Below are 14,531 nucleotides of genomic sequence, written 5' to 3' on the forward strand. Positions count from 1 at the left end.
CTGCAGAGGTGCATTGGAATGTAAAACTGGTGACACAGGAAACGCTCAAAACATAGGCAGTAGGAAGACTCAGTCTTCCTGTACTTAAATCGGCATTGTGTCTCTTATATTTATTTCCGATGAAATTTCTGTGTTTCATCGTGAATGGGAAGGTCCAAGGGATATAGTAAACATGCAGAGGTGAATCGTAATGTAAAACTGATGACACAGGACACGCTCAAATCATAGACAGTAGGAAGACTCAGTCTTCCTGTACTTAAGTCCTCATTGTGTCTCTTATATTTAATTCCGATGCAATTTCTGTGTTTCATCGTCAATGGGAATGTCCAAGAGATACAGTAAACCTGCAGAGGTGCATCAGAATGTAAAACCGGTGACAGAGGAAACGCTCAAAACATTGACATTAGGAAGACTCAGTCTTCCTGTACTTAAGTCGGCATTGTGTCTCTTATATTTAATTCCGATGCAATTTCTGTGTTTCATCGTCACTGTGAAGGACCAAGGGATACAGTAAACCTGTAGAGGTGCATCGGAATGTAAAACTGGTGACACAGGAAACGCTCAAATTATAGACGGTAGGAAGACTCATTCTTCCTGTACATAAGTCGGCATTGTGTCTCTCATATTTAATTCCGATGCAATTTCTGTGTTTCATCGCCAATGGGAAGGTCCAAGGGATACAGTAAACCTGCAGAAGTGCATCAGAATGTAAAACTGGTGACACAGGAAACGCTCAAAACATGGATAGTAGGAAGACTCAGTCTTCCTGTACTTAAGTCGGCATTGTGTCTCTTATATTTAATTCCGATGCAATTTCTGTGTTTCATCGCCAATGGGAAGGTCCGAGGGATACAGTTAACCTGCAGAGGTACATCGGAATGTAAAGCTAGTGACACAGGAAACGCTCAAAACATAGACAGTAGGAAGACTCAGTCTTCCTGTACTTAAGTCGGCATTGTGTGTCTTACTTTTAATTCCGATGCAATTCCTGTGTTTCATCGTCAATGGGAAAGTCCAAGGGATACAGTAAACCTGCAGAGCTGCATCGGAAAGTAAAACTGATGACACAGGACACGCTCATAACATAGACAGTAGGAAGACTTAGTCGTCCTGTACTTAAGTCGGCATTGTGTCTCTTATATTTAATTCCGATGCAATTTCTGTGTTTCATCGTCACTGTGAAGGACCAAGGGATACAGTAAACCTGTAGAGGTGCATCGGAATGTAAAACTCGTGTCACAGGAAATGCTAAAAGCATAGACAGTAGGAAGACTCAGTCTTCCTGTACTTAAGTCGGCATTGTGTCTTTTATATTTAATTCCGATGCAATTTCTGTGTTTCATCGTCAATGGGAAGGTCCAAGGGATACAGTTGACCTGCAGAGGTACATCGGATTGTAAAACTAGTGACACAGGAAACGCTCAAAACATAGACAGTAGGAAGACTCAGTCTTCCAGTACTTAAGTCGGCATTGTATCTCTTACATTTAATTCCGATGCAATTTCTGTGTTTCATCGTCAATGGGAAAGACCAAGGGATATAGTAAACCTGCAGAGGTGCATCGGAATGAAAAACTGATGACACAGGAAACGCTCAAAACATAGACAGTAGGAAGACTCAGTCTTCCTGTACTTAAGTCGGCATTGTGTGTCTTACATTTAATTCCGATGCAATTTCTGTGTTTCATCGTCAATGGGAAAGTCCAAGGGATACGTTAAACCTGCAGAGGTGCATCGGAAAGTAAAACTGATGACACAGGACACGCTCATAACATAGACAGTAGGAAGACTTAGTCTTACTGTACTTAAGTCGGCATTGTGTCCCTTATATTTAATTCCGATGCAATTTCTGTTTTTTATCGTCACTGTGAAGGTCGAAGGGATACAGTAAACCTGCTGAGGTACATCGGAATGTAAAACTAGTGACACAGGGAAAGCTCAAAACATAGACAGAAGGAAGACTCAGTCTTTCTGTACTTAGGTCGGCATTGTGTCTTTTATTTTTAATTCCGATGCAATTTCTGTGTTTCATCGTCAATGGGAAGGTCCAAGGGATACAGTAAACCTGCAGAGGTGCATCGGAATGTAAAACTCGTGACACAGGAAACGCTCAAAACATAGACAGTAGGAAGACTCAGTCTTCCTGTACTGAAGTCGGCATTGTGTCTCTCATATTTATTTCCGATGAAATTTCTGTATTTCATCGTGAATGGGAAGGTCCAAGGGATATAGTAAACCTGCAGAGGTGCAACGGAAAGTAAAACTGAGGACACAGGAAACGCTCAAAACATAGACAGTAGCAAGACTTAGTCTTCCTGTACTTAAGTCGCCATTGTGTCTCTTATATTTAATTCCGATGCAATTTCTGTGTTTCACGTCACTGTGAAGGTCCAAGGGATACAGTAAACCTGTAGCGGTGCATCGGAATGTAAAACTGGTGACACAGGAAACGCTCAAATTATAGACAGTAGGAAGACTCAGTCTTCCTGTACTTAAGTCGCATTGTGTCTCTTATATTTAATTCCGATGCAATTTCTGTGTTTCATCGTCAATGGGAGGGTCCAAGGGATACAGTAAACCTGCAGAGGTGCATCAGAATGTAGAATTGGTGACACAGGAAACGCACATAACATGACAGTAGGAAGACTCAGTCTTCCTGTACTTAAATCGGCATTGTGTCTCTTATATTTAATTCCGATGCAATTTCTGTGTTTCATCGTCAATGGGAAGGTCCAAGGGATACAGTAAACCTGCAGAGGTGCATCGAAATATAAAACAAGTGACACAGGAATCGCTCAAAACATAGACAGTAGGAAGACTCAGTCTTCCTGTACTTAAGTCGGCATTGTGTCTCTTACATTTAATTCCGATGCAATTTCTGTGTTTCATCGTCTATGGGAAAGTCCAAGGGATACAGTAAACCTGCAGAGGTGCATTGGAATGTAAAACTGGTGACACAGGAAACGCTCAAAACATAGACAGTAGGAAGACTCAGTCTTCCTGTACTTAAATCGGCATTGTGTCTCTTATATTTATTTCCGATGAAATTTCTGTGTTTCATCGTGAATGGGAAGGTCCAAGGGATATAGTAAACATGCAGAGGTGAATCGTAATGTAAAACTGATGACACAGGACACGCTCAAAACATAGACAGTAGGAAGACTCAGTCTTCCTGTACTTAAGTCCTCATTGTGTCTCTTATATTTAATTCCGATGCAATTTCTGTGTTTCATCGTCAATGGGAATGTCCAAGAGATACAGTAAACCTGCAGAGGTGCATCAGAATGTAAAACCGGTGACAGAGGAAACGCTCAAAACATTGACATTAGGAAGACTCAGTCTTCCTGTACTCAAGTCGGCATTGTGTCTCTTATATTTAATTCCGATGCAATTTCTGTGTTTCATCGTCACTGTGAAGGACGAAGGGATACAGTAAACCTGTAGAGGTGCATCGGAATGTAAAACTGGTGACACAGGAAACGCTCAAATTATAGACGGTAGGAAGACTCATTCTTCCTGTACATAAGTCGGCATTGTGTCTCTCATATTTAATTCCGATGCAATTTCTGTGTTTCATCGCCAATGGGAAGGTCCAAGGGATACAGTAAACCTGCAGAAGTGCATCAGAATGTAAAACTGGTGACACAGGAAACGCTCAAAACATAGATAGTAGGAAGACTCAGTCTTCCTGTACTTAAGTCGGCATTTTGTCTCTTATATTTAATTCCGATGCAATTTCTGTGTTTCATCGCCAATGGGAAGGTCCGAGGGATACAGTTAACCTGCAGAGCTGCATCGGAAAGTAAAACTGATGACACAGGACACGCTCATAACATAGACAGTAGGAAGACTTAGTCGTCCTGTACTTAAGTCGGCATTGTGTCTCTTATATTAAATTCCGATACAATTTCTGTGTTTCATCGTCACTGTGAAGGTCCAAGGGATACAGTAAACTGCAAAGGTGCTTCGGAATGTAAAACTAGTGACACAGGAAACGCTCAAAACATAGAGAGAAGGAAGACTCAGTCTTCCTGTACTTAAGTCGGCATTGTGTCTCTTATATTTAATTCCGATGCAATTTCTGTGTTTCATCGTCAATGGGAAGGTCCAAGGGATACAGTAAACCTACAGAGGTGCATCGGAATGTAAAACTCGTGACACAGGAAATGCTAAAAGCATAGACAGTAGGAAGACTCAGTCTTCCTGTACTTAAGTCGGCATTGTGTCTCTTATATTTATTTCCGATGAAATTTCTGTATTTCATCGTGAATGGGAAGGTCCAAGGGATACAGTAAACCTGCAGAGGTGCATCAGAATGTAAAACTGGTGACACAGGAAACGCTCAAAACATAGACAGTAGGAAGACTCAGTCTTCCTGTACTTAAGTCGGCATTGTGTCTCTTATATATAATTCCGATGCAATTTCTGTGTTTCATCGTCAATGGGAAGGTCGAAGGGATACAGTAAACCTGCAGAGGTGCATCGGAAAGTAAAACTGATGACACAGGACACGCTCAAAACATAGACAGTAGGAAGACTTAGTCTTCCTGTACTTAAGTCGGTATTGTGTCTATTATATTTAATTCCGATGCAGTTTCTGTGTTTCGTCGTCACTGTGAGGTCCGAGGGATACAGTCAACCTGTAGAGGTGCATCGGAATGTAAAACTAGTGACACAGGAAACGCTCAAATTATAAACAGTAGGAAGACTCAGTCTAACTGTACTTAAGTCGGCATTGTGTCTCTTATATTTAATTCCGATGCAATTTCTGTGTTTCATCGTCAATGGGAAGGTCCAAGGGATACAGTAAACCTGCAAAGGTGCATCAGAATGTAAAACTGGTGACACAGGAAACGCTCAAAACTTAGACAGACGGAAGACTGAGTCTTCCTGTACTTAAGTCAGCATTGTGTCTCTTATATTTAATTCCAATGCAATTTCTGTGTTTCAGCGTCAATGGGGAGGTCCAAGGGATACAGTAAACCTGCAGAGTTGCAACGGAATGTAAAACTAGTGACACAGGAAACGCACAAAACATAGACCGTAAGAAGACTCAGTTTTCTTGTAATTAAGTCGGCGTTGTGTCTCTTATATTTAATTCCGATGCAATTTCTGTGTTTCATCCTCAATGGGAAGGTCCATGGGATACAGTAAACCTGCAGAGGTCCATCGGAATGTAAAATTTGTGACACAGGAAACGCTCAAAACATAGACGGTAGGAAGACTCAGTCTTCCTGTACTTAAGTCGGCATTGTGTCTCTTATATTTAATTTCGATGCAATTTGTGTGTTTCATCGTCACTGTGAAGGACCAAGGGATACAGTAAACCTGTAGAGGTGCATCGGAATGTAAAACTGGTGACACAGGAAACGCTCAAATTATAGACGGTAGGAAGACTCATTCTTCCTGTACATAAGTCGGCATTGTGTCTCTCATATTTAATTCCGATGCAATTTCTGTGTTTCATCGTCAATGGGAAGGTCCAAGGGATACAGTAAACCTGCAGAAGTGCATCAGAATGTAAAACTGGTGGCACAGGAAACGGTCAAAACATAGATAGTAGGAAGACTCAGTCTTCCTGTACTTAAGTCGGCATTGTTTCTCTTATATTTAATTCCGATGCAATTTCTGTGTTTCATCGTCAATGGGAAGGTCCGAGGGATACAGTTAACCTGCAGAGGTGCATCAGAATGTAAAACTGGTGACACAGGAAACGCTCAAAACATAGACAGTAGGAAGAACCAGTCTTCCTGTACTTAAGTCGGCATTGTGTGTCTTACATTTAATTCCGATGCAATTTCTGTGTTTCATCGTCAATGGGAAAGTCCAAGGGATACAGTAAACGTGCAGAGCTGCATCGGAAAGTAAAACTGATGACACAGGACACGCTCATAACATAGACAGTAGGAAGACTTAGTCGTCCTGTACTTAAGTCGGCATTGTGTCTCTTACATTTAATTCCGATTCAATTTCTGTGTTTCATCGTCAATGGGAAGGTCCGAGGGATACAGTAAACCTGCAGAGGTCCATCGGAATGTAAAATTTGTGACACAGGAAACGCTCAAAACATAGACGGTAGGAAGACTCAGTCTTCCTGTACTTAAGTCGGCATTGTGTCTCTTATATTTAATTTCGATGCAATTTGTGTGTTTCATCGCCTATGGGAACGTCCAGGGGATGCAGTAAACCTGCAGAGGTGCATCGGAATGTAAAACTGGTGACACAGGAAACGCTCAAAACATTGACTGTAAGATGACTGTTTTCTTGTGCTTAAGTCGGCATTGTGTCTTTTATATTTAATTCCGATGCAATTTCTGTGTTTCATCGTCACTGTGAAGGTCCAAGGGATACAGTAAACCTGTAGAGCTGCATCGGAATGTAAAACTGGTGACACAGGAAACGCTCATATTATAGGCAGTAGGAAGGCTCATTCTTCCTGTACTTAAGTCGGCATTGTGTCTCTTATATTTAATTACCATGCAATTTCTGTGTTTCATCGTCAATGGGAAGGTCCAAGGGATACAGTAAACCTGCAGAGGTGCATCAGAATGTAAAACTGGTGACACAGGAAACTTTCAAAACATAGACAGTAGGAAGACTCAGTCTTCCTGTACTTAAGTCGGCATTGTGCCTCTTATATTTAATACCGATGCAATTTCTGATTTTCATCATCAATGGGAAGGTCCAAGGGATACAGTTAACCTGCAGAGGTACATCGGATTGTAAAACTAGTGACACAGGAAACGCTCTAAACATAGACAGTAGGAAGACTCAGTCTTCCTGAACTTAAGTCGGCATTGTGTCTCTTACATTTAATTCCGATGCAATTTCTGTGTTTCCTCGTCAATGGGAAAGACCAAGTGATACAGTAAACCTGCAGAGGTGCATCGGAATGTAAAACTGGTGACACAGGAAACGCTCAAATTATAGACAATGGGAAGACTCAGCTTCCTGTACTTAAGTCCTCATTGTGTCTCTTATATTTAATTCCGATGAAATTTCTGTGTTTCATCGTCAATGGGAAGGTCCAAGAGATACAGTAAACCTGCAGAGGTGCATCAGAATGTAAAACTAGTGACACAGGAAACGCTCAAAACATAGACCGTAAGAAGACTCAGTTTTCTTGTACTTACGTCGGCGTTGTGTCTCTTATATTTAATTCCGATGCAATTTCTGTGTTTCATCGTCAATGGGAAGGTCGAAGGGATACAGTAAACCTGCAGAGGTGCATCGGAAAGTAAAACTGATGACACAGGACACGCTCAAAACATAGACATTAGGAAGACTTAGTCTTCCTGTACTTAAGTCGGTATTGTGTCTCTTATATTTAATTCCGATGCAATTTCTGTGTTTCGTCGTCACTGTGAGGTCCGAGGGATACAGTCAACCTGTAGAGGTGCATCGGAATGTAAAACTAGTGACACAGGAAACGCTCAATTTATAAACAGTAGGAAGACTCAGTCTAACTGTACTTAAGTCGGCATTGTGTCTCTTATATTTAATTCCGATGCAATTTCTGTGTTTCATCGTGAATGGGAAGGTCCAAGGGATACAGTAAACCTGCAAAGGTGCATCAGAATGTAAAACTGGTGACACAGGAAACGCTCAAAACTTAGACAGTCGGAAGACAGAGTCTTCCTGTACTTAAGTCGGCATTGTGTCTCTTATATTTAATTCCGATGCAATTCCTGTGTTTCAGCGTCAATGGGGAGGTCCAAGGGATACAGTAAACCTGCAGAGGTGCAACGGAATGTAAAACTAGTGACACAGGAAACGCTCAAAACATAGACCGTAAGAAGACTCAGTTTTCTTGTACTTAAGTCGGCGTTGTGTCTCTTATATTTAATTCCGATGCAATTTCTGTGTTTCATCGTCACTGTGAAGGTCCAAGGGATACAGTAAACCTGTAGAGGTGCATCGGAATGTAAAACTGGTGACACAGGAAACGCTCATATTATAGGCAGTAGGAAGGCTCATTCTTCCTGTACTTAAGTCGGCATTGTGTCTCTTATATTTAATTCCGATGCAATTTCTGTGTTTCATCGTCAATGGGAAGGTCCAAGGGATACAGTAAACCTGCAGAGGTGCATCAGAATGTAAAACTGGTGACACAGGAAACGCTCAAAACATAGACAGTAGGAAGACTCAGTCTTCCTGTACTTAAGTCGGCATTGTGCCTCTTATATTTAATACCGATGCAATTTCTGTTTTTCATCATCAATGGGAAGGTCCAAGCGATACAGTAAACCTGCAGAGGTCCATCGGAATGTAAAACTTGTGACACAGGAAATGCTCAAAACATAGACAGTAGGAAGACTCAGTCTTCCTGAACTTAAGTCGGCATTGTGTCTCTTACATTTAATTCCGAAGCAATATCTGTGTTTCCTCGTCAATGGGAAAGACCAAGGGATACAGTAAACCTGCAGAGGTGCATCGGAATGTAAAACTGGTGACACAGGAAACGCTCAAATTATAGACAGTGGGAAGACTCAGCTTCCTGTACTTAAGTCCTCATTGTGTCTCTTATATTTAATTCAGATGAAATTTCTGTTTTTCATCGTCAATGGGAAAGTCCAAGGGATACAGTAAACCTGCATAGGTGCATCGGAATGTAAAACTGGTGACACAGGAAACGCTCAAAACATAGACAGTAGGAAGACTCAGTCTTCCTGTACTTAAATCGGCATAGTGTCTCTTATACTTATTTCCGATGAAATTTCTGTGTTTCATCGTGAATGGGAAGGTCCGAGGGATATAGTAAACCTGCAGAGGTGCATCGGAAAGTAAAAGTGATGACACAGGACACGCTCAAAGCATAGACAGTAGGAAGACTTAGTCTTCCTGTACCTAAGTCGGCATTGTGTCTCTTATATTTAATTCCGATGCAATTTCTGTGTTTCATCGTCACTGTGAAGGTCCGAGTGATACAGTCAACCTGTAGAGGTGCATCGGAATGTAAAACTGGTGACACAGGAAACGCTCAAATTATAGACAGTGGGAAGACTCAGCTTCCTGTACTTAAGTCCTCATTGTGTCTCTTATATTTAATTCAGATGAAATTTCTGTTTTTCATCGTCTATGGGAAGGTCCAAGAGATACAGTAAACCTGCAGAGGTGCATCAGAATGTAAAACTGGTGACAGAGGAAACGCTCAGTTTATAGACAGTAGGAAGACTCATTCTTCCTGTACTTAAGTCGGCATTGTGTGTCTTATATTTAATTCCGATGCAATTTCCGTGTTTCATCGTCAATGGGAAGGTCGAAGGCATACAGTAAACCTGCAGAGGTGCATCGGAATGTAAAACTAGTGACACAGGAAACGCTAAAACAGAGACAGTAGGAAGACTCTGTCTTCCTGTACTTAAGTCGGCATTGTGTCTCTTATATTTAATTCCGTTGCAATTTCTGTGTTTCATCGTCAATGGGAAGGTCGAAGGGATACAGTAAACCTGCAAAGGTGCATCGGAATGTAAAACTAGTGACACAGGAAACGCTCAAAACATAATCAGTAGGAAGACTCACTCTTCCTGTACTTAAGTCGCCATTGTGTCTCTTATATTTAATTCCGATGCTATTTCTGTGTTTCATCGTAACTGTGAAGGTCCAAGGGATACAGTAAACCTGCAGAGGTGCATCGGTATGTAAAACTGGTGACACAGGAAACGCTCAAAACATAGACAGTAGGAAGACTCAGTCTTCCTGTTCTTAAGTCGGCATTGTGTCTCTTATATTTAATTCCGACACAATTTCTGTGTTTCATCGTCAATGGGAAGGTCCAATGGATACAGTAAACCAGCAGAGGTGCATCAGAATGCAAAACTGGTGACACAGGAAACGCTCAAAACATAGACAGTAGGAAGACTCAGTCTTCCTGCACTTAAGTCGGCATTGTGTCTCCTATATTTAATTCCGGTGCGATTTCTGTGTTTCATCGACAATGGGAAGGTCCAAGGGATACAGTAAACCTGCAGAGGTCCATCGGAATGTAAAACTTGTGACACAGGAAACGCTCAAAACATAGACCGTAAGAAGACTCAGTTTTCTTGTACTTAAGTCGGCGTTGTGTCTCTTATATTTAATTCCGATGCAATTTCTGTGTTTCATCCTCAATGGGAAGGTCCAAGGGATACAGTAAACCTGCAGAGGTCCATCGGAATGTAAAACTTGTGACACAGGAAACGCTCAAAACATAGACAGTAGGAAGACTCAGTCTTCCTGCACTTAAGTCGGCATTGTGTCTCCTATATTTAATTCCGGTGCGATTTCTGTGTTTCATCGACAATGGGAAGGTCCAAGGGATACAGTAAACCTGCAGAGGTCCATCGGAATGTAAAACTTGTGACACAGGAAACGCTCAAAACATAGACCGTAAGAAGACTCAGTTTTCTTGTACTTAAGTCGGCATTGTGTCTCCTATATTTAATTCCGGTGCGATTTCTGTGTTTCATCGACAATGGGAAGGTCCAAGGGATACAGTAAACCTGCAGAGGTGCATCGGAATGTAAAACTGGTGACACAGGAAACGCTCAAAACATTGACTGTAAGATGACTGTTTTCTTGTGCTTAAGTCGGCATTGTGTCTTTTATATTTAATTCCGATGCAATTTCTGTGGTTCATCGTCACTGTGAAGGTCCAAGGGATACAGTAAACCTGTAGAGGTGCATCGGAATGTAAAACTGCTGACACAGGAAACGCTCATATTATAGACAGTAGGAAGGCTCATTCTTCCTGTACTTAAGTCGGCATTGTGTCTCTTATATTTAAATCCGATGCAATTTCTGTGTTTCATCGTCAATGGGAAGGTCCAAGGGATACAGTAAACCTGCAGAGGTGCATCAGAATGTAAAACTGGTGACACAGGATACGCTCAAAACATAGACCGTAAGAAGACTCAGTTTTCTTGTACTTAAGTCGGCGTTGTGTCTCTTATATTTAATTCCGATGCAATTTCTGTGTTTCATCCTCAATGGGAAGGTCCAAGGGATACAGTAAACCGGCAGAGGTCCATCGGAATGTAAAACTTGTGACACAGGAAACGCTCAAAACATAGACAGTAGGAAGACTCAGTCTTCCTGCACTTAAGTCGGCATTGTGTCTCCTATATTTAATTCCGGTGCGATTTCTGTGTTTCATCGACAATGCGAAGGTCCAAGGGATACAGTAAACCTGCAGAGGTCCATCGGAATGTAAAACTTGTGACACAGGAAACGCTCAAAACATAGACCGTAAGAAGACTCAGTTTTCTTGTACTTAAGTCGGCATTGTGTCTCCTATATTTAATTCCGGTGCGATTTCTGTGTTTCATCGACAATGGGAAGGTCCAAGGGATACAGTAAACCTGCAGAGGTGCATCGGAATGTAAAACTGGTGACACAGGAAACGCTCAAAACATTGACTGTAAGATGACTGTTTTCTTGTGCTTAAGTCGGCATTGTGTCTTTTATATTTAATTCCGATGCAATTTCTGTGGTTCATCGTCACTGTGAAGGTCCAAGGGATACAGTAAACCTGTAGAGGTGCATCGGAATGTAAAACTGCTGACTCAGGAAACGCTCATATTATAGACAGTAGGAAGGCTCATTCTTCCTGTACTTAAGTCGGCATTGTGTCTCTTATATTTAAATCCGATGCAATTTCTGTGTTTCATCGTCAATGGGAAGGTCCAAGGGATACAGTAAACCTGCAGAGGTGCATCAGAATGTAAAACTGGTGACACAGGAAACGCTCAAAACATAGACAGTATGAGGACTCAGTCTTCCTGTACTTAAGTCGGCATTGTGCCTCTTATATTTAACTCCGATGCAATTTCTGTATTTCATCGTCAATGGGAAGTTCCAAGGGATACAGTAAACCTGCAGAAGTGCAACGGAATGTAAAACTTGCGACACAGGAAACGCTCAAAACCTAGACAGTAGGAAGACTCAGTCTTCCTGTACTTAAGTCGGCATTGTGTCTCTCATATTTATTTCCGATGAAATTTCTGTGTTTCATCGTGAATGGAAAGGTCCAAGGGATATAGTAAACCTGCAGAGGTGCATCGGAAAGTAAAACTGATGACACAGGACACGCTCAAAACATAGACAGTAGGAAGACTTAGTCCTCCTGTACTTAAGTCGGCATGGTGACTCTTACATTTAATTCCGATGCAATTTCTGTGTTTCATCGTCACTGTGAAGGTCCGAGGGATACAGTCTACCTGTAGAAGAGCATCGAAATGTAAAACTGGTGACACAGGAAACGCTCAAAACATTGACTGTAAGAAGACTGTTTTCTTGTACTTAAGTCGGCATTGTGTCACTTATATTTAATTCCGATGCAATTTCTGTGTTTCATCGTCACAGTGAAGGTCCAAGGGATACAGTAAACCTGTAGAGGTGCATCGGAATGTAAAACTGGTGACACAGGAAACGCTCAAATTTTAGACAGTAGGAAGATTCAGTCTCCCTGTACTTAAGTCGGCATTGAGTCTCTTATATTTAATTCCGACGCAATTTCTGTGTTTCATCGTCAATGGGAAGGTCCAAGGGATACAGTAAACCTGCATAGGTCCATCGGAATGTAAAACTGGTGACACAGGAAACGCTCAAAACATAGACATTAGGAAGACTCAGTCTTCCTGTACTTAAGTCGGCATTGTGTCTCTTATATTTATTTCCGATGAAATTTCTGTGTTTCATCGTGAATGGGAAGGTCCAAGGGATACAGTAAACCTGCAGAGGCGCATCGGAAAGTAAAACTGATGACACAGGACACGCTCAAAGCATAGACAGTAGGAAGACTTAGTCTTCCTGTACTTAAGTCGGCATGGTGTCTCTTATATTTAATTCCGATGCAATTTCTGTGTTTCATCGTCACTGTGAAGGTCCGAGGGATACTGTCAACCTGTAGAGGTGCATCGGAATGTAAAACTGGTAACACAGGAAACGCTCAAACTATAGACAGTGGGAAGACTCAGTCTTCCTGTACTTAAGTCCTCATTGTGTCTCTTATATTTAATTCCGATGAAATTTCTGTGTTTCATCGTCAATGGGAAGGTCCAAGAGATACAGTAAACCTGCAGAGGTGCATCAGAATGTAAAACTGGTGACAGAGGAAACGCTCAAACATAGACATTAGGAAGACTCAGTCTTCCTGTAATTAAGTCGGCATTGTGTCTCTTATATTTAATTCCGAGTCAATTTCTGTGTTTCATCGTCAATGGGGAGGTCCAAGGGATACAGTAAACCTGCAGAGGTGCAACGGAATGTAAAACTAGTGACACAGGAAACGCTCAAAACATAGACCGTAAGAAGACTCAGTTTTCTTGTACTTACGTCGGCGTTGTGTCTCTTATATTTAATTCCGATGCAATTTCTGTGTTTCAACGACAATGGGAAGGTCCAAGGGATACAGTAAACCTGCAGAGTTCCATCGGAATGTAAAACTTGTGACACAGGAAATGCTCAAAACATAGACAGTAGGAAGTCTCAGTCTTCCTATACTTAAGTCGGCATTGTGTCTCTTATATTTAATTCCGATGCAATTTCTGTGTTTCATCGTCACTGTGAAGGTCCAATGGATACAGTAAACCTGTAGAGGTGCATCGGAATGTAAAACTGGTGACACAGGAAACGCTCAAATTATAGACAGTAGGAATACTCAGTCTTCCTGTACTTAAGTCGGCATTGTGTCTCTTATATTTAATTCAGACGCAATTTCTGTGTTTCATCGTCAATGGGAAGGTCCAAGGGATACAGTATACCTGCAGAGGTGAATCGAAATGTAAAACTAGTGACACAGGAAACGCTCAAAACATAGACAGTAGGAAGACTCAGTCTTCCTGTACTTAAGTCGGCATTGTGTCTCTTACATTTAATTCCGATGCAATTTCTGTGTTTCATCGCCAATGGGAAAGTCCAAGGGATACAGTAAACCTGCATAGGTGCATCGGAATGTAAAACTGGTGACACAGGAAACGCTAAAAACATAGACAGTAGGAAGACTCAGTCTTCCTGTACTTAAATCGGCATTGTGTCTCTTATATTTATTTCCGATGAAATTTCTGTGTTCCATCGTGAATGGGAAGGTCCAAGGGATATAGTAAACCTGCAGAGGTGCATCGGAAAGTAAAACTGATGACACAGGACACGCTCAAAGCATAGACAGTAGGAAGACTTAGTCTTCCTGTACTTAAGTCGGCATTGTGTCTCTTATATTTAATTCCGATGCAATTTCTGTGTTTCATCGTCACTGTGAAGGTCCGAGGGATACAGTCAACCTGTAGAGGTGCATCGGAATGTAAAACTGGTGACACAGGAAACGCTCAAATTATAGACGGTGGGAAGACTCAGCTTCCTGTACTTAAGACCTCATTGTGTCTCTTATATTTAATTCCGATGAAATTTCTGTGTTTCATCGTCAATGGGAAGGTCCAAGAGATACAGTAAACCTGCAGAGGTGCATCAGAATATAAAACTGGTGACAGAGGAAACGCTCAAAACATAGACATTAGGAAGACTCAGTCTTCCTGTACTTAAGTCGGCATTGTGTCT

This window comes from Schistocerca nitens, chromosome 4 (assembly GCF_023898315.1).
Source record: "Schistocerca nitens isolate TAMUIC-IGC-003100 chromosome 4, iqSchNite1.1, whole genome shotgun sequence".
In the NCBI taxonomy this organism is placed as follows: domain Eukaryota; kingdom Metazoa; phylum Arthropoda; class Insecta; order Orthoptera; family Acrididae; genus Schistocerca; species Schistocerca nitens.